At 40.7% G+C, this 26122-nt stretch overlaps 1 pseudogene; it reads left to right on the forward strand.

The window, feature by feature from the left end:
* The window catches only part of LOC102494032 (solute carrier family 25 member 51-like), a 46162-nt pseudogene extending 27284 nt beyond the window's left edge, over window positions 1–18878 (forward strand).
* Window positions 18879–26122: the final 7244 nt, after the last annotated feature.

A 26122-nucleotide genomic window follows, 5' to 3' on the forward strand; every position in this document is an offset into this window, starting at 1 on the left:
CTATGATGTGCCTTGGAGAAGATCTTCTTGGGTTGATTCTATGTGGGGTTCTTTGTATTTCTTGGGTCTGGATATTTGAATGCCTCTCTAGGTTTGGAAAGTTTTCTTCCAAGATTTTATGGAATAGATTATCAGTACCCTTATTAGTTTCTTCATCTTCTGGAATACTGATTATCCAGATGTTTGGGTTTTTAATGATATCTAGTATTTCTCATATGTTATTCTCATTTTTTGGTTGGTGTTTTCTCAGTCTTTTTGGTGAGTTTTTCAAGGTTCTATCTTCTACATCTTGAGATACCATCTTCTGCATAATCTAATTTGCTTTTAATCATTTCAAGGGAAGTTTTGATTTCCTGTTTTAAAGCCTTCATCTTTAATAGTTCTGTTTGATTCTTTTTATTGCGTGTATTTCTTCTTCAGATTATGGAAGAACTTTCTCACCATCTGGAACTCATTGTCCCTTTTCTCTTGCATCTTCTGGTGTTCATTGTCTCTCCTCTCTTGCATCTCTGTTAGTTTAGTCACTATGAATATTCTGAAATCTGACATATCCACGAGGTCCCTTGAACCATCCCTTGTTTGTGGATGGTGAGGGATTGCTCTATAAGGGAGAGATATTTTCTTGGTTTCTCATATTTGTTGTGCTTCTGCAGTGGTTTCTGGTCATCTGATGGATGATATGTTTCTTCCTAATTTCTTTGAGTTAAATCAGAGCATTCAGAGGTATGTGAGAGGAGGTGATTCACAAATCTCTCTGCAGTTCTGTTTCTCTGACACTTACCAAGCAACCTGCACTTCTGTCCTTGGAACTGGATATTACAAAGGCTTCCCAGTTTCTAGAGAACAGGTGCACCTGGGCTGAGCTGCGGGATTTCAGCTAAGAGTTCAGAAGTGTGTGAGATGGTCTGCATTCTCTCTGCAGCTCTGTCCTTCTCTCTGCTGTTCACTCTGCAGTCTCTCTTCTCTGATTTGTAGTCATTTGGTGGTATATTCACGTTTGGCTAATTTGTTGGAGAAGGTTTCTGTAACTGAAAGCTCGTGCACTTCCCTTTAGTGTGAAGTACATCTGTGCCAATTTCTCGTCTCTACTACATTTTGGAATGTGTAATCCACGGAGAGAAATTTGAGTTCAGACTTAAAAAGAGGAGTTTCTCCCTTTGTGCAACTCTAAACCTAGCTGAATTCAAAGGTTTGGCTACTATGCACATAAACATAAACCTGTCTGAAGTCGAAGCTAAGCAGCAAAATGATATAATAAGGTAGGAGAAGAAGAGACTACAAACAGAAAAAAGAAAAAAAAAGAGAAACAAAAGACAAAAGAGGGGAGAGTAAAGAATTAGCAGGGGGACCAGCAGTTGGCATAATGGCTATATAAAAAAAAAAAAACCTCTCTCTCAAAAAAAAAAAAAGAATTAGCAGAAGAAAGGATTAAAAAGAAGGGATTAAAAAGGTAAGAAAGAGAGAGAGGAAGAAAAAGAAAAAAACCCCAAGAATACAGGGGAAAAAAGTTTTTTTCCTCCTACTTTTCTAGGTATGGTCTGGGGAGGTTAGTTGGAAAAGTGGGGCTGCAACTCAGGGCTGCTCAGCCCTCACATTGATCCCAGAAAGGAACAGCACCTTAGATTTAGATATCTCCCTGGAATGGTCTCTTTAGCAAATATTTTTGGGGTCCTACTAATGGTAGACACTGTGCTAAATCTCCAATAAATAGTGGTGAACAGAATAGAAAGGTTTTTAGACTCATGAAACCAGTATGAGAGAGAGTTAAGCAAATAAACTCACAGAGGAATATGTGTCTCTTTGTAAAGAGCCAGTGTTCTGAAGGAAAAGAGAGGAGTGCAGTAATAGAAAACAGAGTAGGGGACTGACTTGGCATCTGGTTAGGGAAGGCCTAAGAAGTTACACTCTGGGCTGGGACCTGAAGAACGAGGAGGCAACTCAGCAAGGGATGTGTTGGGGAGACTGAAGCAGATGGAGTAGGGGTGATAAGGGAAAGCTGGAGTATTTGAGGAACTGAGGAAGGGCAGTGTGGCTGAAATGTCAGAGTAAGTGGACTTGTATTTTCTTTTAATGATTGACAATAAATTAAGGCAGTCAGATAGTTGGGGAGGGGAGACAGAGAGAAGACAAGTCCTAGGTAACTTGAAGATAGATTAAGGAGCTCATATTTACATAATAAAACTTCAGCTCTTTCTTATTTTTCTCCCCTCATGTGAATTTTGTCTGTAGTGTTATTTATCATTTGATCAAATAAATAGTTAATACTTTCTCCAGGTAAGTATTCCAAGATTATCTGAAAGTGAAAATGGTTTCTCTGATTAATCTTGTTCAGTCATCTGATTGTAAGAGAACATTTTGTGTTGCACAGTTATTTGTATGCTAGTTACCTCTGGCCTGATTATTGAGTTGTCTGAAAAGTCAAGCATTTTTGCATAGAAAAACATAGAAAAAAAAGCATGACTTTACCAACAACCCAATAATTAGTATTCACAACGACTAATGAGATAATTTGTGTGCTTGAAAAAACAGAGTGTCAGAGATTCTTATTTATGAAGGCTTGTCAGCTTTTTCTAACTATTTCAAATCTGTCAGTGATTCATTAAAATGTTGCACCATTATTCAACTAGAGAACTAGAGTTACAACATTTTGCATTGCTATGTCTATCTTAACTGTCATCAAATTCCTTGACCAAAGGATTTTTTTTCTTAGTCTTATCTTCTGTTTTAAAGATACTTTATTTATTTATTTTCTTTTCTAATATATGGTTTTTGCCACAGGGTGTGTGTGCTTGCTGGAGAGAAAGAGAGACAGTGATAGGGAAAGTGAGAAATCACTTCCCAGGAGGGATGGCTGTGCTGCAGTGCCTTCTCTTCTTTTCTCCTCCTGGGATTTTGGGCATGCAGGCCCAGTGTGATTTTCAAGCTGCCAGGTCCAGGACTCAGTTGCAGTTGGCCATGTGAGAGTCCATTGCCATAACCACTGCACTGCCCGCTGGCCCTAAAAGATACATTTTTCATTGCTGGCCCTGTGGTGCAGTGAGTTCTGCCCTGTGCATGGAAAACTGGAACCTACATGGCCCACTGCAATTTCACTGAAAAATACACTGGGCATGTGTGCATGCATGCCTAATATCCTGATGGGACAGAGAAATGAAGGAAAAAGGATCATAGTATGACCATGCTTTTTGGGGTGGGGGGGCTCTCTCTCTCTTTCTCTTTTGTTTAATCTCTGGCAAGTGTTTGTCACCTCTGGCAGTTTAAAAAAGAAAAATAAAAACTGATAATAATTTTAATTCTTTCAGGAGTACTTAATAGGCATACTTGGTGGAGCTCAATTTTAGGACATTTGCTATGTGGCTTAGTGGTATGGTAGCAATAGCACTGACATTGCATTAGAGTTGGACAAACCTGGGTGTGAATCCCAACCCTACTATTTACTTACCTTGCCATGTTTGGGTTAGTCACATAAACATGGAATCTTAATTTACTCATCTGTAAATGGCATCTTAGTTTGCTCATCTGTAATCTCTTCCTCACGGGTTTGGGATTAAATGGGATGAGAATCAGGAAGAATGGCCCGGTGCCTACCACCTGACAGAAGCTCAGCTGTGAATGTGGTCTTTGGCAGATCAGACAGCATACCCTGGAATAGTATTACAAATAGTGGAAATAGATTTGCACTGGTTCTTCTCTCTTCCTTTACCTTGTCCAGTTATGTCCAGGGACACTTTTATTTCATACTTGGGTAGGGGAAAGGGTTACTGGGTGGAAAAAGGCTGGCATAGCTGCAAGGGAGCAGCAGAATGTTTCACTGACTTGATTAGAAGGCTCTGCAGCTTGGGTGGGCTGCTCAGGGAAGCATTGTTTAAGCAAAAGTCTTCCACTTTGGGGAAGAAAGTATGGTTGGAAGCTAAATTCAAAAGCATAATCCAGGGCTCTAGTCAAGAAGCCAGGTTATTCATTCAGGAAATTTTTATTGAAAAACTGCCATATGTAAAGCACTATGCTGGGAATAGGGTCCCCAAAGTGAGGCACACAGAGTCCCGAGGAGTTTATGATGTAGAGCTGGAGTCCCACAATTATGATACAATGTAGTAAGTGCCCTCATAGTGCCGCTAAACAGCGAAAGGGTACAGGGATCTGAGAGTGAAGAAGGGACAGTGATTTTGTATGTCTGAGTGAGGGATGGGAGACAAATGATTCAAGAAAGCCAAACCTGAGGGAACAATGAGGTCAAAGTTTAACAATTAATAACAAATAGGAAGATAAATTGGGTGCTGGTGGTGAAGAATTGGTTCCAGGGGACTAGCAGTTAGCGTAATGGCTATGTCGCTGGACTCCCACGAAGTCGACCGTGGTTCGAGTCCTGAACCTGGTGGCTTAATCTCACGCAGGGTGCGTATGCGTGCGGGCCCAAGATCCTGAGAGGAGAATGGAGGAGAAGGGATTGAGGCGTGGCCATCCCCCCTGGGGGTGATTTCTCGCTTTCTGTTTCTCTGTCTCTGTCTGTCTGGTGAGCACACACGCCCTAAAAAAAAAAAAAAAAAAAAAAAAAAACAATTGGTTTTGAATCTCTCTTTTATTCTGATCCTTTTTTTTAAAAAAAGAAAAAAAAAGAATTATTTTAACTTTATTTTTTGAAATTTTACTTTGACCAGAGAAGGACAGAGTGAAAGAGAGAGAGAGAGAGAGAGTCAGAAAGCCAGATAGTGGGGGGAGAGAGAGAGAGAGTCAGAAAGCAAGCTGCCAGGTCTGAGACTCGAACCATGGTCAGCCATGTGGGAGTCCCATGCCCTTAACCTGTATGCCACCTGCTGGCCCCTATTCTTGTCCTTAAGAGGGGAAAGGAGCAGAGCAAGCAAAATAATGAGACTGGCTCTGGTGGTGCCTGTGGGGTGCTCTCTGGAGGGTCAGATACAACCTGAAGGACAGAGAGATGCTATTGATTCGACAGGGACTGAGCCCCAAATCTCCCTTTCATGGATTTTAAACAGAGATTATTTAAAGAATGCCAGTGATTTGAAAAGTTCATATGTTAACTGTTGGGTGTAGCTAAGAGCTGAATAAGATTTATGTACAAAGTAGTAACAATTTTTCTGATTTTATGGAATGGGAGAAAAGGCAGTGAACTACTTTCTTTAGAAATTTTAGTGGGCTGATATATTTTGAAATCTTTGACACTTGGCTAAGTATTCTGAACCTTAACTGGAAATCTCACCAAAGAATGTTTTTTTTTTTTTTTTTGGTGCTGGGGTTGGGGAGCACTCCGATACAGAGTAGACTGATTTGTTTTTGCTCACCTGCCCTGGCAGTATCTAGCAGTACAGATGTACTTAGCGTGATCGTGCCCTTCAGATGTTGGTGTGAAAGAGGATACATGGCCCCTCTGTGGGAGTGGGGAGAGCAGTTATTCATTTAGTTCTGGTTATCGTCATTCTATTTATCTTTTCTTTAAAAACGCATTCTCAGGAGACCCGTCTCTGTGATTGTCTGGGGGAAGATGCCGCTGAGAGAATAGTGGTATTTACTGGAAACTAGAGGTATTTACCATCTTTCTTTGTAGCCAAGTTTTGTCAGGTTTATTTCCTCGTAAGAGCTCCCTGGAGAATAAGCAGTAACACTAACTTGTGTTTATGTTATAATTTCATAATAACTGCATTTCAAAATTTTCTCAAATACTGTAGTTCTGGGAAAGTGAGAATTTATATGGAAAATACTTCTTACTACAGTTTATTTCTATAGTTTCTACAGTTCCCCAATTCTCTCTCTCTCTCTTTTTTTTTTTGGAGAGGTTTTGCTATAGGGCACATGCGCTCACCAGAAAGACAGAGAGAGACAGAGAGACAGAAAGCGAGAAATCACACCCCCCCCACAGCAGAAAGCGAGAAATCACCCCCCCCCCAGGGGGGATGGCCACACCACAATCCCTTCTCCTCCATTCTCCTCTCGGGATTTTGGGCATGCACGCACATGCACTGGCATAAGTTTAAGCCACCGGGTCCGGGACTTGAACTACAGTTGACCACATGGGAGTCCAGCAACATAGCCGTTATGCCATCTGCTGGTCCCCCCAGTCTTTCATTTTAAAGACACAGCTATTTAAATCAGTAAAAATATGAAAATTATTTGCAAAGTGAGGCATTAGTTGAATTACTAAAATCTGATAATATAATTTAAATACATCTGAGGATATAAAAAATCACCTTTTGAGTGCATCTCTCCTTTCTGAATCTTGCGTAGAGGTGGTCTCTATTAATCTGGCTTATTTGAAGCCACCAAATTTTTAGATGATTTGTTTGCAGCAGTAGATACTGGAAACAGTGATGAAATAGTAACTGATTCGTGAAAGGTAACTGGGGTCTGGTTCATCTTAACTAACCCAGTAACAAGCTAAGAGTTGTTTCTTGAAAGGTGAACTTAAAAGTCATAGCAGAGGAGGACCACAGGGGTCTTTCCTGTGATTTTTTATTTGGGTTTGCCAGAGCTTGCATATCACAGACACACTTGGAGTTCCCCTGGACTTAGCTGGTCATGAGGAGTGAATGCAGGGTGGACTGTATCCGATCTTGGATCTTAGATCTCCTGCGGAGCTCCAAGCTCTGGTCTGACTCAGAACTAGCAGCCTTGGGCTGTTCGCTAGACTGGTCAGACCCGCGTAACCATTGTACTGTCAGTTGTCTCCAATACCCAGCATAATGCTGAGTTGCTTTCTAGGGTTTATAATTTGTACTCCCACTGGCAATTTATGACAACCCCTATTCTTTCACATCCTTACTCTGCTGTTGATGCATTTTGCTGATTTGCTAATGAAATTGAGCTTTTTTTTTTTTTTTTACATATTTATGGCAATTTTTGTTTCCTCCTGTGTGGAACATGTTTATTACCCATCTTTCTGTTTGGTTATCCTTATTATAGCCTTTTTGATGTTGTTTACATATTTTGGGTAGTATCGTCAGATGCCTACTTTCTTTGGCTAGAAAAAATAAAACAGTGAGTTTAGAATAAAGTAGATTCTCTTATCAAGGGGATCTTTTGGGTATTTCCCTGGCTGTCCTTTCCCTTCTCCAGTTACCTTTGGCTTTATTGAGGAAGTGAGTGAATTTTATCCAGGATCTTGTCATCTTGTATTGCTTGTACCATGTACTGCTGGGGGAGAAAAGATTGGGGGTGGGTGAGGGTGAGAGGACAGTGCAGGAGTCGAAATGTATCTCGACTCCTAGAATCTTCTTATTCTTCTTTGTCTAGTCACTGTTTCAAGCATTATCTTGAAGTTTCGTCTTTTCCTTTGAGGGCTGCTGGTCGAAATGTATCTCGACTCCTAGAATCTTCTTATTCTTCTTTGTCTAGTCACTGTTTCAAGCATTATCTTGTTTTGTCTTTTCCTTTGAGCGCTGCTGGTTTTTAACATTTGTTTGGTGTTTATTTTGTTAGGTTTGCCAGTGGGTGATGATTTATATTCTGGCTTTATGCTGCCATTTTACTGTAGAAGTCTCAGATTACTTTTTTAAAAAATGTTTTTGGAGAGGTTGTTGCTAAAGGGTATGTGCACTTGCCAGAAAGACAGACAGACAGAGAGACAGGAAGCGAGAAATCTAACTCTATGGTGGATGGCCATGCTGCAATCTCTTCTCCATTCTCCTCTTGGGATCTTGGGCACGCACGCACATGCACCCGGCATGAGTTCAAGCCACTGGGTCTGGGACTTGAACCACGGTCGACTAGGTGGGAGTCCAGCAACATAGCCATTATGCCATTTATGGTCCCAAGTCTCAGATCACTTTCATTTATTTTTTCTTTCTGAGATATTTTTGCTATAGGGTGTATGCACTTGCTGGAGAGAGAGAGACAGAGAGATACAGAGACAGAAAGTGAGAAATTACCTCCTTGAGGGGGAGATGGCCATGCTGCAGTCCCTTCTCCTCCATCCTCCTGGGATCTTGGGCACACATACACATGTGCCTGGCATGTTTTAAGCCACCTGGTCTAGGACCCGAATAGCTGTTGACTACATAGAAGTCCAGTGCCTTATCTACTACTCAACCTGCTGGTCCCTCATATTACTTTTTAAGGCTGCCCTTGTTGTTAATTTAAAATTCATTTCCACAAAATAACCATTTTGGAGAGAAGGGATTACATTTACCCTTGGCTTTGTGTTTCTGTAATGGGTCCCTGACCATTGATGTAAGTTCCACTAGAAGATGGCAGGATGGAAATGGATTACTCATGCCACAAACTTTATTATGTAAAACAAAACCTCTCCCCTTCCCACAACCCCACATCTCTAGCTTGTACCCCTCTTTTGTTTGAGGCAAAAATCTCAATCCAACCATTTAGAAATAAACCCAGGCACTTCTGACATTTTTCTTCACACATTTTAGATATAAACTTAGTCAACTTTAGGACTTTTAACACCCCTGCCCCGACTTTCTTGCTCCTGGGGTTACTGTTAAGCTTGGCTTGGGGAGAAGTATAAATGGCATCTGAAACAGGCAGGAAATTTCTGTCTCTATTAGAACTAGACTCTGGGTCTTTTCCCTGGGAAAGTACTTGTCTTGCTGAGCCTTGAGTGTCCCCATCCACTGGCATTCACTGAATTGTCACCCACTTCTTGTCTAGTCCTTAGCTCCATGGCCTCATCTCTGTATTTCTGTTTCTGGGTGAATGTATTAGTTTTCTCTTTTTGCATACAAATGACTGCAAACCCAGTGACTTAAATGACACATGTTATTTCTCAATTTCTGTGAGTTAGGAATCTGAGCAATGTTTAGTTAAGTACGATGCTCAGTGTCTTACAGATTGAAATCAAAGGCTCAGCCAGGCTTGTGTTCTCCTGTGGGAGCTTTGTGGGAAGATCCTGACTTTAAACTCACTCAGGCTTTTGGTGGAACTCAAGTCCTTATGTTCATATGATCGAGATTCTCCTGTTCTTGATCTCTGTCAGCCAGGGACTACTCTCAGCTTCTAGTGTTTTGCCATGTTGCCCAAGAAGCCCTCATCTAATGTGGCTATTTGAAGAGTCTCTCCCTTCCAGTCTGAGTGCTTACCTGATTAGGTCAAACTCACTGAAAATAATCTCCCTCTTCATTAATTCAGAGTCAACTAATTAGGCACCTTAGTTACATCTTCAAAGTCCCTTCATCTTTATCATATAAGATAGCCTAATCACAGTTATTAAATATTTTTCTAATCACAAGTTCTCAAGAGCAGATACCAGGGACTAGGAGTTTTGGAACTGTCTCAGAACTCTGTTGACCCCACTGTAGAACCCTAGATATATAGTCTTCTTTCTCTGCTAACATCTGTGTCCCTTGAGGTCTGGGACCTGGGAGTTTCAGATGCTCCACTGCCACTCAGGGACTGAGATGAAACCTAGGAGTCTTTTCAGCCCTGTCACACAGTCCGCCTTTCTCCTCGTTGGCCAAGGAAACTGCAGGATTTAGGGCCTTCTCACCGAGGTCTGTCTTATATCCTCAGGCTTAAAGGGAGTACTACCTCTTTTCCCCACAAGTTCCTGGGCAGAATGGATGGACAAAGAACAGAACTCATCTTCTGCTTTCCCTCTAAACTCTTGTCACCTCCTGTAATTCATAAAGGTTTTATGGCTTTCCCCATTGCAGAATGGGGAAGGATGGGAGGATAGCTAGATAAATAGTTTTGCAAAGTGATTGCTTATGCTAAAACTGAAGCTCTGGAAGTTTAAAAGCTAAAAATTATCTTATTTTGTTGCTATTTGCATTTCAACTATAAGTCATGCTTTTCTGGGGGCAGTGAAAGTCAGAGATAGTTTAAGGTGAGGGTGGGAGCAACTAGATAAACAATAGGGAGGCCATGTCATATCCCCCCCCCTCTATTATTTATGGATTAATACTTAACTCACCACAGCAGTTTCCAACAGTCTAGGTTTTCTGAATCATCCTGAGAACTGGATTAGTTCCATGTTAATTTTATTTCCCATCTAGTATGTCTGTCTGTCTTTCTTTCTTTTTTTTTTTTTATAGGTTTTTGCTATAGGGCGCATGAACTTTCCAGAGACACAGAAAGAGGTGACAGAAAGTGAGAAATCACCCCCTGGGGGGATATCCAATGCTTCAATCCCTTCTTCTCTATTTCCTCCAAGGATTTTGGGCACACACATACACACACATGCACCTGGAGGGCATGAGTTTCAAGCTGCCAGGTCCAGGACTTGAACTGCAGTCAGCCATGTGGGAGTCTGGTGCCTTAACCACTATGCCATCTGCTTGCTCATACTATATTCTTTATCTATGAATATTTTCCTTCTTAGAGCAGGTGGAAATCCCAGAGAAGGCAAATTCAAACAGTTATAGAAATTAACAAGTGTTAACTAAGTTTCCCATTGCTATGAGGAGAACAAAGCTTGGCAGTGTTTCAGAGACAGTTAAGGACTAGTGCTTGTACTAATTAAAGATATTACTCAAGTTAAACAATTGGTAGTTGGCAATGCATTTCATCTCCCCGTCAGCCTCTGATATTTGGCATAAGCTACAAAATTTAAAAAGGTCCCTGCCAGACCCCACAATCTGAACTCATAGACCTTCAAGGTCTTTAAAGATTGTGATGAGGACAGGCAAATAGAGAAAAGAAAACGAGACTGTTAGCAATCCTGAGAACAAAAAGAAGCCTTCCAAATGGTGGGCACTGCAATCAAAGGAGTGTTTCAGGCTCAAGGGGATTTATCCGAGACCCTCAACCAACCACAACAAGGACCCTTGATCTCCTCCAGACCTTGGACTGACAGGCCCTGGCACTGGATCTGGCTCCAATGCATTGACTGAGCCTTGGGTACCTCTCTCTAGACTGAAAAGCAGAGTCAGAATGGAAAAAGAATGAAATACATGTCAAGAAAGAAGTTGCAGGAGTACCTGATGGTTTTGCAATTGTTGATTTTAGTACCATTTAGAAGCTGCAGATTGTGTTTTCCAATGATAGTCAAAACAGTATCACCCATCTCATATGGTCTTCTGAAACCTCACCATTCATTTCCTCATCAAGAGGTGGAATCCAATTCACCTCCTGTTTAGTCTGCTGGGGCATGTGACTTGCTTGTAACTCACAGAATGCTGGCAAACTAATGGTGCACAACTTCTAAAGCAAGGTCGCAAAAATACAGTTTTGCCCTCTATGCTGGGGCATTTGCCTTTGGGGTCCTGAGCCACTGTGTTGTGTCTGATTACCCTGAGACTGCCTTGCTGTGAGGAAGCCCAAGCCACATGGAGAGGTCGTGATGTTTCAGTCACATCACCAAATGAGACTCTCCAGGACTCCAGTTCCCAGATGCCTATCCCGCTGAGGCCTACTACTATGGAAAGCAAAGAAGGCAAACTTAGCTTGATCTGTCCTATCTGAATTCCTCACTCACAGTACCCATGAGCATATGTTTTATGCCCCTGAGTTTTGGGGGTTGTTGGTTGCCTCACAATAGTAAATAGAACAGAAGCTTGGCTTTTTTCTCTCCACTGGAGTACTAGGAGATCCTACTGTACACCGTTTTAGCCTTCCCCAGATTGCAAAGATTTCTACTAGGTGGTGGTGAGTATTTCTACCAGTCGATGTCAAACCACTGAAATGAATAAACTTGGCATAGGACATGGGGTTACATAAAAAAAAAAGTGTCAGAGTAGATCGGGTACAGTAAGAAGTCTATTGCCTTGGGATAGTTAATTGGAAATACATATTTAAGAGTATCTTGTTTCTGGGACCTCCTGCTTCACCAGACATTGAGACTTCACGGGAATTTATTATTATTATTTTTTAAGTGCTAGCAGATTTTATCAGTGAATACTTGCAGTCTTCAGTAAAAGCAAGGGGAAAAGCAAACTCGTCTAAAGCAGCTTAGTGGAAGTAAATGGAAGAGAAATACAGAGGCAACCAATGAGATGTCAGAGATCCATATCATAAAGTCCATTATTATGGTGGCCAAACTGGAGTGGGCCGGTGTGTGTTTGTGTGTGTGTTTATGATTGTGAACTGATTGAGAAACTGAGGATTACTAACAATTGGAATGAGGACACATAGGAGAAGCCAGAAATTTTAGCTAACTCTTTCCAATGTACCTTCCCTGCCACCAAATAAAAACAATGATGTCTACCTTTGTAACAATCACTTGGCAGTAATGCAACATTTTTTTTTTTTTTGGAGAGATTTTCGCTATAGGGCACATGCGCTCGCCGGAGAGAGACACAGAGACAGAAAGTGAGAAATCACCCCCCAGGGGGGATGGTCACGCCACAATCCCTTCTCCTCCATTCTCCTCTCGGGATCTTGGGCATGCACGCACACGCGCCCGGCGTGAGTTTTAAGCCACCGGGTCCAGGACGCAAACCACGGTCGACTACGTGGGAGTCCAGTGACATAGCCATTAGGCTAACTGCTGGTTCCCAGTAATGCAACATTTTGGCAGTACTCAAGAGAGCAGATTTGAGAAGAAAAGTTTCTTGAAACCCATGCCAAAGCTCCAATCTCCTGGTCATGTTCTCAGGCCATTCAAGAAAACAAACAAACAAACAAAAAAATAAAAAACAAAAGCAAAAACCTTGAACATATAAAAAGTCCATAATTTTCTAAAAATCAGAAACCCTCCCGGTATGGCTTAGTCCTAAGAGTTTATCTGACCAGGAGATTCACAGATGTATCATAATATGCCTAATATTAGCCTTTAGGAAATCAAAGTTCTCAAAAATGAGCTGGTAGATTGCTGGTCAAACTTTTACAAAATAGTACTACAAGAAAAATTCCTCAAACTAAAACTCACCCAAAATCTTCATGTGCAAGTGTTTAATGATGTTGGTAACAGGGTAAAAATGGACTTAGACCTCCCTGCTCCACCTCCACAGAGAAATTCTGCTGGATTCTTTCAAAAGATAATGAACAAAATTCTCTAAGAGATTAGTATCTGTGGCAGTCTTTTCCAGTTGATCATTTACTTTGTCACCAAATAAATTAACCAACAAGTGAAAAAAAAAGGTCGTCAATGTAAACTTGAAAACTTGGAACATATAGAATGGTAATAAGTTGGAATCAAATAGGTGAAAGGATATACCCAAAAAGCAGTTCTTATTTTTCACCAGAATGGTTACGTTAGGCTAATTTTGTAACCACCATGTCTCTCCCTCCCCAGTTCTAAACACCAGGCTTGATTGTCATGTAAACAATCTGCTAATTTGTGGCATCAATTCAACTCATGGGAAAACTGCACAGGAGAGCACAGTATCCTTGGATGGCCTCTGGTTCCTCAAGCCAGATGTGGGGGACATCCTCAGCACTTCCAGGATATTACCTTCTTTCCCTTTTTTGTTTCAGATTTTGCATATAAGGAAGTATGTGCTTGCCAGAGAAAGATAGAGAGGGAAAGTGAGAAATCGACCCCCGGGAGATGTCCATGCTGCAGTCCTCTCTCCTCCATTATCCTCTCAGGATTTTGGTCATGCACCCACACATACCCAGCGTAGGTTTTCAAACCTCTGTGTTGGAACTCTTAAGTACCCAGTTAATCACGTTGAATCCAATGCCTTAACCATCATGCCACCTGCTGGCCCCCTTTCCTATTTTCTATCTATGTTACTGCCTTCTTTACATTCCTTCATCTCATTTCCGGAAGTCTAGGCTTATCCTGGGCAGAGTTGTCTCATATCTAAACAGCTCATTTCAGAATGCTCATTTCTTCCTGATTTCTAAACTACTTTTTTTCTTCTGATTTTCCCTCTCTCCCTCCTACTTTTCCTTCCTCACTTCCTCCCTCCCTCCCTCCTTTCCTCTCTTCCTCCTTCCCTCCTTCCCTCCCTTCCTCTCTTCCTTCCACAAGTGAGAGAGAACAGACAGATGGAGTAAGAGATAGGTAGATACTCCTGACAGGGCCTTTACTCTAATCCACTGCTACCTTTAGCCCGCCCCAGATCATCAACACACCCAGATGTTCAGGGAGATCTCTGGACATCAACTGGGAACTTTCCCATGTGGGTTAGTTTTGTAGAGTGTTGTGTTACTGCTATACCATGGCCTGGCCTCTCCTGAAGTTTTCTTTGCTTTATATGGGTAATATTACTGTACTTTTCTGGCTAGTAAAGTTTTTTAAAACTTTACTTTTCTGGAGGTAAGTTTATTAATTTATTTCTTCCATGAAAAACAGAGAAAGAAAGAGACAAAGAGACAGGCACCCGTGCAGGGTCACTGTGATTCACCCCTTGTCTCAGCCAGCCAGGATCATGGGCACACACATTTGTACCCTGCATGCTCAAGGAAGTCCCAGGACCTTTTCCACACAAATTCAGCTGTGTTACTGCACCACCACCTGGCCCCAGGGAACAGATTTTTATCTTTGTATCCCTAGTATCTACCATGACTACCTGGAATTTAGTAGGTGCTCAAATAGGTGTTAATAGCAGAAACTCATCAAAGTAGTATCTGTCTACTTACCTGTCTCTCTCTCCATTACACCTAGCCACTTCGAAGGCAAGGACCTGTCTTACTCATTTTGGACCCCTAGCCCTAATGCACTGCCTGGCATGTAGTGAGCTCTCAAGTAAAGTTTATGACATAAATAATAATTAGAGTGTTTTTTTTTTTTTTTTTTTTGGGGAGTTTTTTTTTTTTTTTTTTTTTTTTTTTTTTGCTATAAGGTGTGTGCGCGCTCGCCAGACAGACAGAGACAGAGAGACAGAAAATGAGAAATCACCCCCCAGGGGAGATGGCCACGCCACAATCCCTTCTCTGTTCTCCTCTCGGGATCTTGGGCACGCATGCACATGTGCCCGGTGTGAGTTTTAAGCCACCGGGTCCGGGATGCGAACCGCGGTCGACTGCGTGGGAGTCCAGCGACAGCCATTACGCTAACTGCTGGTCCCCATAATTGGAGTGTTTTGATGTATAGTGGCATGTTGTACAAGAATAAGGAGCTCTATGTTATAACTTCAGAATATATTACTACAGATAGAGGTAGGTAAGGAAAGTTGTCAAGCTGTTGTTCAAACAATTGCTGGGAAATTGGACAGAAGAAGGGTATAATGAGGAATAATTTTTAAGAGATTACTGGTGAGTGTTCTTCCTCTGTGTAGTCTTCACAAAGTCAAGGGCATTTCTGATTCAAAGTGAGAACAAATACATCCTTTCTTTTCCTTGAGATGAAATACAAACTTTAAATGCTTTTTTGAAAATCATGATGAATCTTTTCAACCAGATGACCATGGGCAGTTGCAATCCAAGGAAAAATTTCCATGAGCAGTGCTCTTTGTACCACTACTGATTCGGTAATCACCTCAGAGCACATCCATTTATTCCTGGGATGAACCTTAATTTACTTCAACCGAAAATGAGCAGGCATGATGATGAACAGAGCCTTTTCTTTCTCAGTGGTGTGTTCAGATTTAAAAATGAGATGGATGATTTTCTTTTATTTCTTTCTATTTAGGTTTCTCTCAAATTTCTGCAGGTACTCTTCTCTTTCTTCAACTTTTTCTGATAGTTTCCTATACATTTTAATGATCTGGATGCAGCCATGTGAGTCTTATAGAGTCAAATTTTCACTGGTCTATGTTAATTTAAGGTGGTAATTAGATTGATTTTACATGTGCCATATTTTTATTCTTATTAATTTTGAGTTCCAAATTTTTTTAAAGATGTTTTTTGTCTTAGGGGGCATGCACTTTGGAGGGTGGCAGAGGTGGGGGTGGGGTGGGCCTCTGGGATCTTGGGCATGCATACACTTGTGCCCGGTGTGAGTTTCAAGCCACTAGTCCAGCGATGTAACCACTATACCACCTGCTGGCTCCTAGACTTCCAAATTGATAACAACATATCCAAATTTGAACAGTGTTTCAATTTCTTTGAGATCATATTATGTGATGAGAAGATCATATGTTTAGAATCAGACACAATTTGTTAACTTATGTCTTTTACTACAAGGCATGAAGCCTTGAATAGATTTCTTAAAATCTCTTAATTGGCAAATGTGGAGTATAATTACATCATGAAAACTGTTTGAGGCTTAAATGAGTTAAAAGGGCTTTTTAATAAATGATAATTATTTTTCCCTCAAGCAAACATTTTAACTAACTTTGAAGTTTAATATTAGAGACAGGAAACTACTAATGTGACACTTTTATTTACATCCCATTTTTCGAACTTAGTCACATGTACATATCTAGCTTCGGGGAGGATGGAAAATGCAGTCTTTATTTTTAGTAGTTATGGCTTATTTGTGGACAAGGGGAGAACAGACAAACATTGGGGGGACAATTACAGTCTCCGTTATACGTCTCACAGTGTCTATCATAGCACTTATTACAGGCAACTGCTTAAAATTAACCTTTAGCAGATAAGTAATACTGAATTTCTTTCTTTCAATTATTTGTTGGATATGAATATAGTGGGAATTTTATTCATCATGTATTTTCTTGTGTTTAAGGGAGGTATTAGAAATGATTAGGAACTCTACGATCTATCTTTTCAGATTAAGTATTGCAAGGTTCAGAAGTTGATCAATTGCTAAGAAGAGACGACTTTTCTGTTAGATCTTCCAACTTGCTGTTTTCATCATTTTACCTTCTCTTGCTCACCCTTGTCCATTGCATTAAAGGCCATTACTTTAAATCTCTAACTTCCTAGAAGTGTCCTCAAACTTCTCGGTGTCATAGATGCCCTTGTCCTCAGCTCATCACCACAGAGAAAATTACTCTCGAAGGAAACTCCTGGTGGCTTGATCAAGACGATTATCATAGTCTGCATATGTGTTCCACATGAAAGCAGAGAAAAGATTTTTAATTTTAAGGTATTACAAATATTGGGGCATTGAACCTCTGCTGTATGTTTTCTTAGCAGATTTCTTCTCATTGCATGCAGAGTTTATGCAAGCTGAAGCTTAAATTTTGTTGTGGAGTTTTTGGTTTTTGTTTTATTTACACAGAATGTTTCACTGGGACCTGTAATAGCATAGGTCCGCCTCTGCCTTCTCTTCCACACTGTCTTTCAGATACTGCCCACTTTTAGTTCTTAGAGCTTTGAGGAAATAATCTTCCACAAGGAAAAGTCAGGATTTCTACACAACTGAATTTCTATTTAAAATAGACCATCTATTTGTACTAAGAAGTCCATGACCTGCAAATATAGAAACTTGCAGTTTTAGAATTTTGGGAATTAATTCAAAGGTTAATTCTTTGAAAAAAGTGAAATAAAAAGGATGAACTGGGGACCAGCAGTTGGCGTAATGGCTGTGTCGCTGGACTCCCATGTATCGACTGAGGCTCGAGTCCCGGACTTGGTGGCTTAAACTCACGCCAGCGCGCGCGCGCGCGCGTGTGTGTGTGTGTGTGTGTGTGTGTGTGTGCCCAAGATCCCGAGAGGAGAATGGAGGAGAAGGGATTATGGCGTGGCCATCGCCCCTGGGGGATGATTTCTCTTCTCTCTGTCTCTCTGTCTCTCTCTGACTTTCTGGCGAGCGCAAGTGCCCAATAGCAAAAAAACCCAAAAAAACAAAAAAACAAAAAAAAATCTCTAAAAAAAAAAAAAAGGATGAACTGTGAGATAAGGTATTTACTGTGTTTGCTGTTTTCTGATTTTTTTCATTTCTTAGTTCCTTTGGACTGTGTCTGGTGAATGGTTTTTAGTGATAAAGTGGAACAAAGCTGCCAGTAACTGAGATACAGTAAGACAATGGTGATGGGGCTTGCTTGGTTGCCATCCTGTGGGCGGGAAGCTGCTGCGCATGGAGGTGGGTGCCCAGGGTGACGGGAGCTCTAGTGACCAGAAATGATTCCAGAAGAGACCCTAACTTATCAATAACGATGAAGAAATTGGGAAGTCATCAACAAGGCCTAGATGGTGTTACAATGAAACAAATTTTCAGAATCAGTTTCTTTATAGGAAGAAAATGGTTTGGACCTCAGAGTAGTATGACACAGCTGGTCATAGGTGGGCAGTGACAGGTTAAAAATATCCTTCACGAAGAGGAAAGATCTTAAGCAACAAGATGGGCTCAGAAGCTCATGAAAAGATGCCACCAATCCTAACATCTTCTAAACAAGAGCTATAGCTTCACATTACAGATGTTGATGAAATGGAGCATTACTTGTGTGGCTACTGTGCAGCTTTCAGCAATGTAGCCATCACATCTTCTATCCAGAAGGTCCTCTTTCAGCAACAGCTAATCGGAATTAAAACCTGGGACACCGTACTTCAGTTGAGGAGGGATGGATTCTGAAACTTGTTTATGGAACCCTCCCTCCATTGATGCAGAAGACGACGACGACACTGGTACTCATGTTTGGTCGGTGCGAGGATTTGCCTTGCCTTCTCCATAAACATGTCAGTGCCCCAGAGTTCATGACCCGTAGCGTGGTAGCAGTACTTGCAGGGACAAAAGAAGCACCTTTCACTCGACTGGGAAGAGTTTAGACATTGCTTCAAGACCATAAGCAGCATGACAAATTTACAAATACTTATCAGGCTTTCCAAGCACTGAAATGCCATGGAAATGGGGAGCATTATCGGGGCTTGGTGCCCATTCTTTTCTGTAATGGGTTCGGCAGTGTCCTTTCCTTTGGTCTTCAGGGTCTCATCAAGAGGCATCTGCCTGCTGCAATGACTCACAGTGCTCATTTGGTTAATGATTTAATCTGTGGAGGTCTGTTGGGGGCGGGCCATGTTGGGATTCCTTTTTTTTTTTTTTCCAGTTAATGTTGTAAAACTCACATACTGTCCCAGATTGGTGGAGAATTTCAGTCTTTATGATTTTCAAAAAAATCTGTCTAGAATGGGACAGAAAGCTGACAGATTTTTTTAGAGATGACCATCTAAATCACCATTGGTTCCTTTTCTCTTGGGGAATAATCAATGCAACTTATGAGTTCTTGTTAAAGGTCATATGAAAAAATATTGTCAGTTAAATGCTATTTATCAACTGAATAGACCTTCTAAGGAGAAGAATGCAGTTTGGCCTTATTCCTAATTGGCCAAATAAAAGTTGGTGTCACAAATCCAGACCACAGTTAACTACAGGCAAAGCAGTTTTTCTAAGCAGCAACAAAAACAGAATAAAACATTTAAATAGAAAAAGGGTTTTGTTTTGTGTTATTATCCAAGTGCTTTAGGCTAGTTGCCTGAAAAATAGCTGTCCATTTATGGCCTATTGCAAGGGAATCTAGTCACCAAGATATTCTTTTGCCTAAAACTGCCTTGATACCCGCTGAATTGAAATGTAAGTGGCCATGACCACTTGGTGTAAAGACTCTCTGGGACCCAGGACTTCTCAGGCTTACCTTTGTTACTTCATTTCTTGCTCTCAGGAGCAGTTACTTAGTTGTAAGAGTAGTCGCCTTTATTAAACTTAAGCATATATGAGGGGAGTTCAAAATGTTTGTGGAAAAAATGAAATTAAAACACAAGTTTACCTCGGTATAAAATAAATTTGAAATCTACGCTTAGTTTTTTCATCATACACATTTTCCATGAACCTTTTGAAGACTTCAATGGATGGTAGGACAAAAGAGCAGAGCAGAAGGAAAACAGCTCATTAGTTACAGGCTTGTCATAGTAACTTTGCTTGTGTTAGTTTGGAGACTCAACACCTATGGGGGTAGTCATTATCCAGGCTGTTTCTGTGTAGATAATCAAACAGCTAATGAAAATTCCCATTTTGCTTTCAAGCTTAGAATGTTTTCTCTTTAATTCTGAATGTGACCTTAAACCTTTCCAGAATGTCCTCATGGTAATTTCACTGCCTAAAGATGGAGGGGACATATATTTTGTCCTAAGTGTTTCATCCCTTTAAGTTTCATATTAATTATGTATACATCAATCTGCTAAGCCCAATTTCTTTGAATTATTGCTGTCAAATTAGTGAAAGGTTTTTTTTTCCCCTTGAGTAATAATTTGTCATATTTAAGCATCCTGTTGTCTTGAAACTCCTGTTAAAAAATAAAGACACTTCTATAAAATTTTATTTTTGGAATTTTCATAAAATTTTATTTTGAAAGTGTCTTTGTACAGATGTATATCTGTATATCTATGTTTTTCATGATTTCTAAATGTAATGGGGAGAGGGGGAACAGAATAGCTTTCACTCACACCATTAGCTGTCTTTTATTCACTCTTGGAAATAGAGATGTCTTTAGGATTTTGAATTCTAGTAAAACGTGTCATGGAAACAATGAGATCGAGAGCATCTGATCTAACTAAAGACATCTGAAAGGTTATTTTCAGCTCTGGAAGTTGGTAATAGCTGGATAACATACTCATTCCTTAACAGAAAAAGAAAACTTTCAAAAGAATCAAAAAATACTAAAATATTTTTCCAGATAAATAAAGCAAAATGATTATATATGAATTTGTAAGAAATACCCTGAAAAAGTGGTTTATGAATCTCATTTTGTTTTCTTTTTTTTTTTTTTGGAGAGGTTTTTGCCAGAAAGACAGAGAGAGACGGAGAGACAGAAAGCGAGAAATTACCCCCCAGGGGGGAAGGCCACCCTGCAATCCCTTCTCCTCCATTCACCTCTTGGGATCTTGGGCACACATGCACACGTGCCTGGCGTATGTTTAAGCCACTGGGTCTGGGACTCGAACCGTGGTCAACTACATGGTAGTCCAACGACATAACCATTATGCCAACTGCTGGTCCCATGAATCTCATTTTTAAAACCATGTAATTATGTAGTTAAGATTGTCTTCTAGCATCTAACACAACAGAGTAGGTAGGTTATTTTGTTAACAGTTTTTCATCTTTCTGGCTAGTTGTGAATATGTGCACATACTGACCAAAATAAAATCAGGGCCTCACCTGGTATTAACTCTAAGTTTATGGGCATATAGTCCCAAAAAAGCTGTTTACCTCTAAATGCTATATGACTGGTAAAGTAACATCCTTCCACCTCCAAAGGATTAGGAAGCATATGAGGCATTTGCCAGGCAGTACTGAAGCTAAATAGCTTCCTTACAGCAGCTGTATGTGACAGGTTATGCTGGACATAGAAGTTTACCTTAGAAATCAAGGTACAGGTAAAGGTTTCCAGGGGAAAAAATTAACAGCAAATAAATGTGAATTAGCATCCTTTGGCCTATGAAATAGTGTCAAGATTTGAAGAGACTTGAGTTTCGATATGAATGAAGAAGGAACCTCAGTGCCCTTATGCCCTCACTGACTTGTGTACCTTGAACACCCAAGGACATGTCTAGGTGCTCTGCACAGGGCAGATGAACTAGTCTGGGCAGGTGAGCTACCTCGGCCCTGGGAATGCACTCCACTGGTCCTTCAATTCTGCAGGGCTTGCTTTTGTCTTTATACTCCATGCAGGTGATAGAAATCTAAGTTCTAAAGCACTTTTGTGAAATACAAGTGAAGTGAAAAATGCTTTGGTTTCTGCTGTCTCGGTATGTGGCATTTAAAAATAATTACTAATAAATAGTTTTCTTTCTTTCTTTCTTTCTTTTTTTTTTTTTTTAAAGACAATGGTGATGAGCTGTAATTCATTTACCATTGCCAGAGATTTTCGCAAAAGAACTGAACACTGTATAGGACCTGATTCATTCACCCATTCATTCATCTTACACGTATTTATTAAGGCACCAATCAAGGGCCTAGCAGTATGGTAGAGACTGTGAACAATACTGATAGTCTCTGTCCTTTTGGTACTTATAGCTTAGAAGAGAAAGACAGCCAAGGAAATAAAACTGTAAAAATGATAACTGCTTGTTGACAAAGCACAGATTTCTAGGGGAGAAATAAAAAAGGCATTTACCTAATTATAGTATTTATGGAGTTTTTATATGTAAATATCTCATTTGAACCACATAATCTGTGCAGTGCATAGTGTAGGAATTATTGTTATTTACAGATGAAGAATTAGGCTTGACCCAAGTTCCCATAGACTCAGACCTGGGCTTATGAAGCCAAGTCCAACGCACTCATCACCGTTTTATACAGCAGCTGGAATGCCAGGCAGCATGAGGTCTGTGGCTCTGCTACATCTGCTTCCAGTCCTTGTGGTGCCCTCATCCCAAGCTTACAACTCCCATCAGTATCAATTAATTAATTCTTGGCATCCATCAATACTGCCTGGAAGCCAGGCTAGTTTTCTGGCTAACAGGCCCCCAATTTTTGTTTTTAAACTCGGGCTGGTAATCCAGTGTTCATGTTGGGAGTAGCCCCTGCAATTAGGAAAGGGGCCAGGGGATCTTTCAAGCTGACAGAAACTACAGACGCTTAGCCGTAAAGCCTTATTAGGATGAGCCACCATGTAGCAGGCTGCTCAGTTGTCTGATTTCCTGTTAAATGGAAGTCAGATTCTCCAAAGACAAAACAACATTAAAATGTCCAGAGTTCAGTTTGCTTTATGTTTAATACCATGAATTGAACAGAGGAGTCAACATTGGTGTTAGGAAAAAAAATGTTTCTTCTTGCTCTGTATACCCAATTGCATGGTATTCCAGAAAAAACTCTCTCCTGTCTTGTAAATTTTGGAACATGTAGAAAATTTCCTACTGGTATGAAAGCCTTTCATAGGAAGCTCTGGCAAAACCGAGGAGGTGGTGGTGATAAATGTTTCCCTGATTTGTATGAATAGTATGTTAGAAAGACTATAGGAACTTTGAAGTCAACTTGAACTGTTATTGCATTTTCTTTTTCTCTTTTTTTTTGAGAGAGATTTTTCTATAGGGCCTGTGCGCTTGCTGGAGAGACAGAGAGAGACAGAGAGATAAAAAGTGAGAAATTTTCCCCTCCCCTGGGGTGGGGGGATGGCCACGCTGCAATTCCTTCTCCTCCATCCTCTTCTTGGGATTTTGGGCATGCATGCACACATGGTCAGTGTGAATTTCAAGCCACCAGGTCTGGGACTTCCACTCGGCCACATGGGAGTCCAGTGCCTTAACCACTATGTTACCCACTGGCTCCAGCATTTTCATTTTCTAGTGGGCTGATGTCAATTTGGGGAATACACAGGGTCTTTGAAAAGTTCATAGAAAATGTACATTATGAAAAAAATATGCAGTTTTTTCTTCTTTTTTTTCACCAAAATAAACTTGTGCTTTAATATCATCTTTTCCATGAATTTTTTGAAGTTCTCCTGATACAATTACTTTGTTGAGCCTCAATTTATTCATAGGGTAGTTGTGAGGATTAGAAGAAAGACATATAATATAGCTAGTCTAGTAACTGGTATGTAATTAGCCCATTGTCAGTAAATGGAAAAGCTTTTCTTTCTGGGAACTCAATGCAAGCTCTAGTATCTCTTCAGAGCCTGAATTTTCTGGCAACACCAGTTTCTCTGGACTTTTTTTATCATTATACATTTCTTGTTATGTGTCTTCCAAGGAAATGGCCCTTACGATTATTTAATCCAAAAATATTTAATAATATTATTTTGTAATCTAGATAGAGAAATAGGATATAGGTAACAGGCATAGGCAATAATAAGTATCAATGAGTGATGTGGACAACTAATGCTATAGGATTTCAGACAGAAAATATGAACATGAGCTGTTTTTTTTTTTTTAAGTACTTCAGACATCAGAAATAATTTACACTTGGATAGATTAGCAGGAGAGGGCTAGAACCTGGAGCCAAACCTGGCTAGGTAGGGACAGTAGATAGGGGCATTGAGAGAATGGCAGAGTTTTAGATATTGCTATCTCATGGGTTATAGAAGTAGATCAGAACCCAACCAAGTAACTGTCAGAAAGTTCAGATAAAACATCGAGATGTTCCAATAGGTAGGCACTTTGGGGCTGTTAATATTCAAAAGTTGAAGCAGTCATGCACAGAAAGTCCTCAGCTATCTAGTTGCACTTCCTTGGACAGGAAATTTGGAGAATTAGCCCCATCAGTGAAGGCTTTTAGGCTCCAGTGCTGTTGTTGTATTGGTGATGGTGCTGCTGGTGGTGGAATGGTGAGATATAGACAGTGTTGTGATGTGGATCTTAGGACGGTGTATCCCAAGGTCCCTGAATCATTTGCTTCAAAATCACCAGGGAGGCTTGTAATAAACACAGATAAGAAGAATGCCTGGAGATAGAGCCCAAGGATAGGATTCCTAGGGGGATTTTATGTACTTTAAAGAAGAAAACTGGATAATGAATACTAGAAGCCAAGCTTCAAAGATAGGTCAAAGTATCTTGAAACAATGGATGCTGCAAAGAAATTGGCTTTTCCTCACTCCTTGCAGACTGTTTTGTAAGAAGTTTGCTTATACTGAAGAGAAGCTTGGGAACATGGTTTTTGTCTTGGCAGCAGAATTGCAAGATCTCAGTCTGGAGAGTGAGTTGGGGTTTGTGGAATAAGAATTAAGGTAGGAAAATCCCAAATTCAGGCCATGGTGGGACAGTGGTAGGGGTACTGTTATGAGATGCTGGAGGACATATGGGAAGGCTCTGGGTTCATGTACCAGTCTACCTGACTATAACATCTGAATGATCCTCGCTGACTGCAGTGCTGTGGGAGGATCGTGGTGTGAGGACCCTATTGAGGTTGGCTCTCTTTTTCTCTCTCTCATGAAGGAAATAATAAAAGTAGTAGAAGAAGACGAAAGAGGAGGAGGAAGGGGGATGGTGGAGGGAGACCAAGACTAAGGGCAATAAATGGAGCAGGAGCCAGGTAGAGGAAGAATGGTAACACAACTGGAACCACCTGGGGAACACCCTGGTTCATATCCCAAGACCTCTGTAAGCACACCAGGCATGCCTTTGATTTGGGCCAGCTGGGACTTTGTGTAGATCATGGCTTAAGGGTGCTTCTTTCTCTCTGTCTCAAAATAAGGAAATTAAAATTTAAAAAAGAAGTGGAGCAGAGAGACTGGGGATTGGGCAAGATATGAAGAGGATTTGCAACTGAGCTGCTTGTTTTCTTCTTCCCCCTCTCCATTAGACTGTGGGCACCCTGAGGGTTGGGCTCATAACTTTTTAATCCTTATTTCTTAATGAGGGGCCTGATGAAAGGTAGGCTTTCAAATATTTATGAAATAAATGCAAGATTGGACTACTGGTAAGGGTGATTTGATACTGATCTATAAAATGTGAACTACAGTTACCTGAAAGTCTCTTGAATTAGTTCACATTTGGTTCTGGGAATTGGGCCTAAGATTGTGCTTGCAGTTTTGGAGTTACAGAGAGTGAGGAACCAGGTTGACTCAAGACAGGCTGAACCTAGAGTTAGGATAGTTTAGAATGTCTTCTGGAAGATGGTGAGCTTTGAATCTACCTTGAAGGTGGATAGACATTAAAAGATTCAGATTAATTCAACTCAACAAACATTAACTGGACATTTTCTCTGTGTGATGACTGGCAACCCAATGGTGAGTAAAATACATTCTTACCCTGGAGGAGACCAAAAGGTAAAGAAATGACAAAATGCAATGTTATATCTGTATGGGGGGGGTGTATGGATATTGAAAAGGACATTATCTAAAGAAATTGAGAGAAGAAATAGCATTTACTGGGCTAAAAAAATTGGTCAAGCTTTGCTTTCTATGTCGGAAAGGCTTTCAGTGGAGTAGATAGGCAGAGTGAGAGTAGGTGGCATGAAAGTGAAAGGGACTTGGGAGGTGGCCCAGTGGTCTGATGTCCAATCTCGAGAGAACAGGATGAATCATGGGTGATGATGTCTGGACCTTGTGGATCATGTTAACAAGGCAAGGTTCATTCTATGAACATTTATGCTTACCATGTCTAAGTGTTTATTTTAAGAGGTAGGATCACACAATTCAACTTTTGTTCTAAAACAAGAGTTTGGGGACCAGCAGTTAGCATAATGGTTATGTCGCTGGACTCCCACGTAGTCGACCACGGCTCGGGTCCCGGGCCCGTTGGCTTAAACTCATGCCGGGCGTGTGTGTATGCGTGCCCAAGATCCTGAGGGGAGAATGGAGGAGAAGGGATTGCGCCGTGGCCATCCTCCCTGGGGGGAGGGGTGATTTCTCGCTTTCTGTCTATCTGTCTCTGTCTGTCTGGTGAGCTCATACGTCCTATAGCAAAAAACAAAACAAAAACAAAAACAAAAACAAACAAAAACTCTCAAAAACAAAAACAAACAAAAAAACCCCCAAAACAAGAGTTTGGGCCAGAGAGCAGAGAAAGGCCTGGAGGGGAGAGAAAGGCAAAGGGGAGTCTGAGCTGAGGAGGA

This window comes from Tupaia chinensis, unplaced genomic scaffold, assembly GCF_000334495.1.
Source record: "Tupaia chinensis unplaced genomic scaffold, TupChi_1.0 Scaffold000164_1, whole genome shotgun sequence".
Lineage (NCBI taxonomy): Eukaryota > Metazoa > Chordata > Mammalia > Scandentia > Tupaiidae > Tupaia > Tupaia belangeri.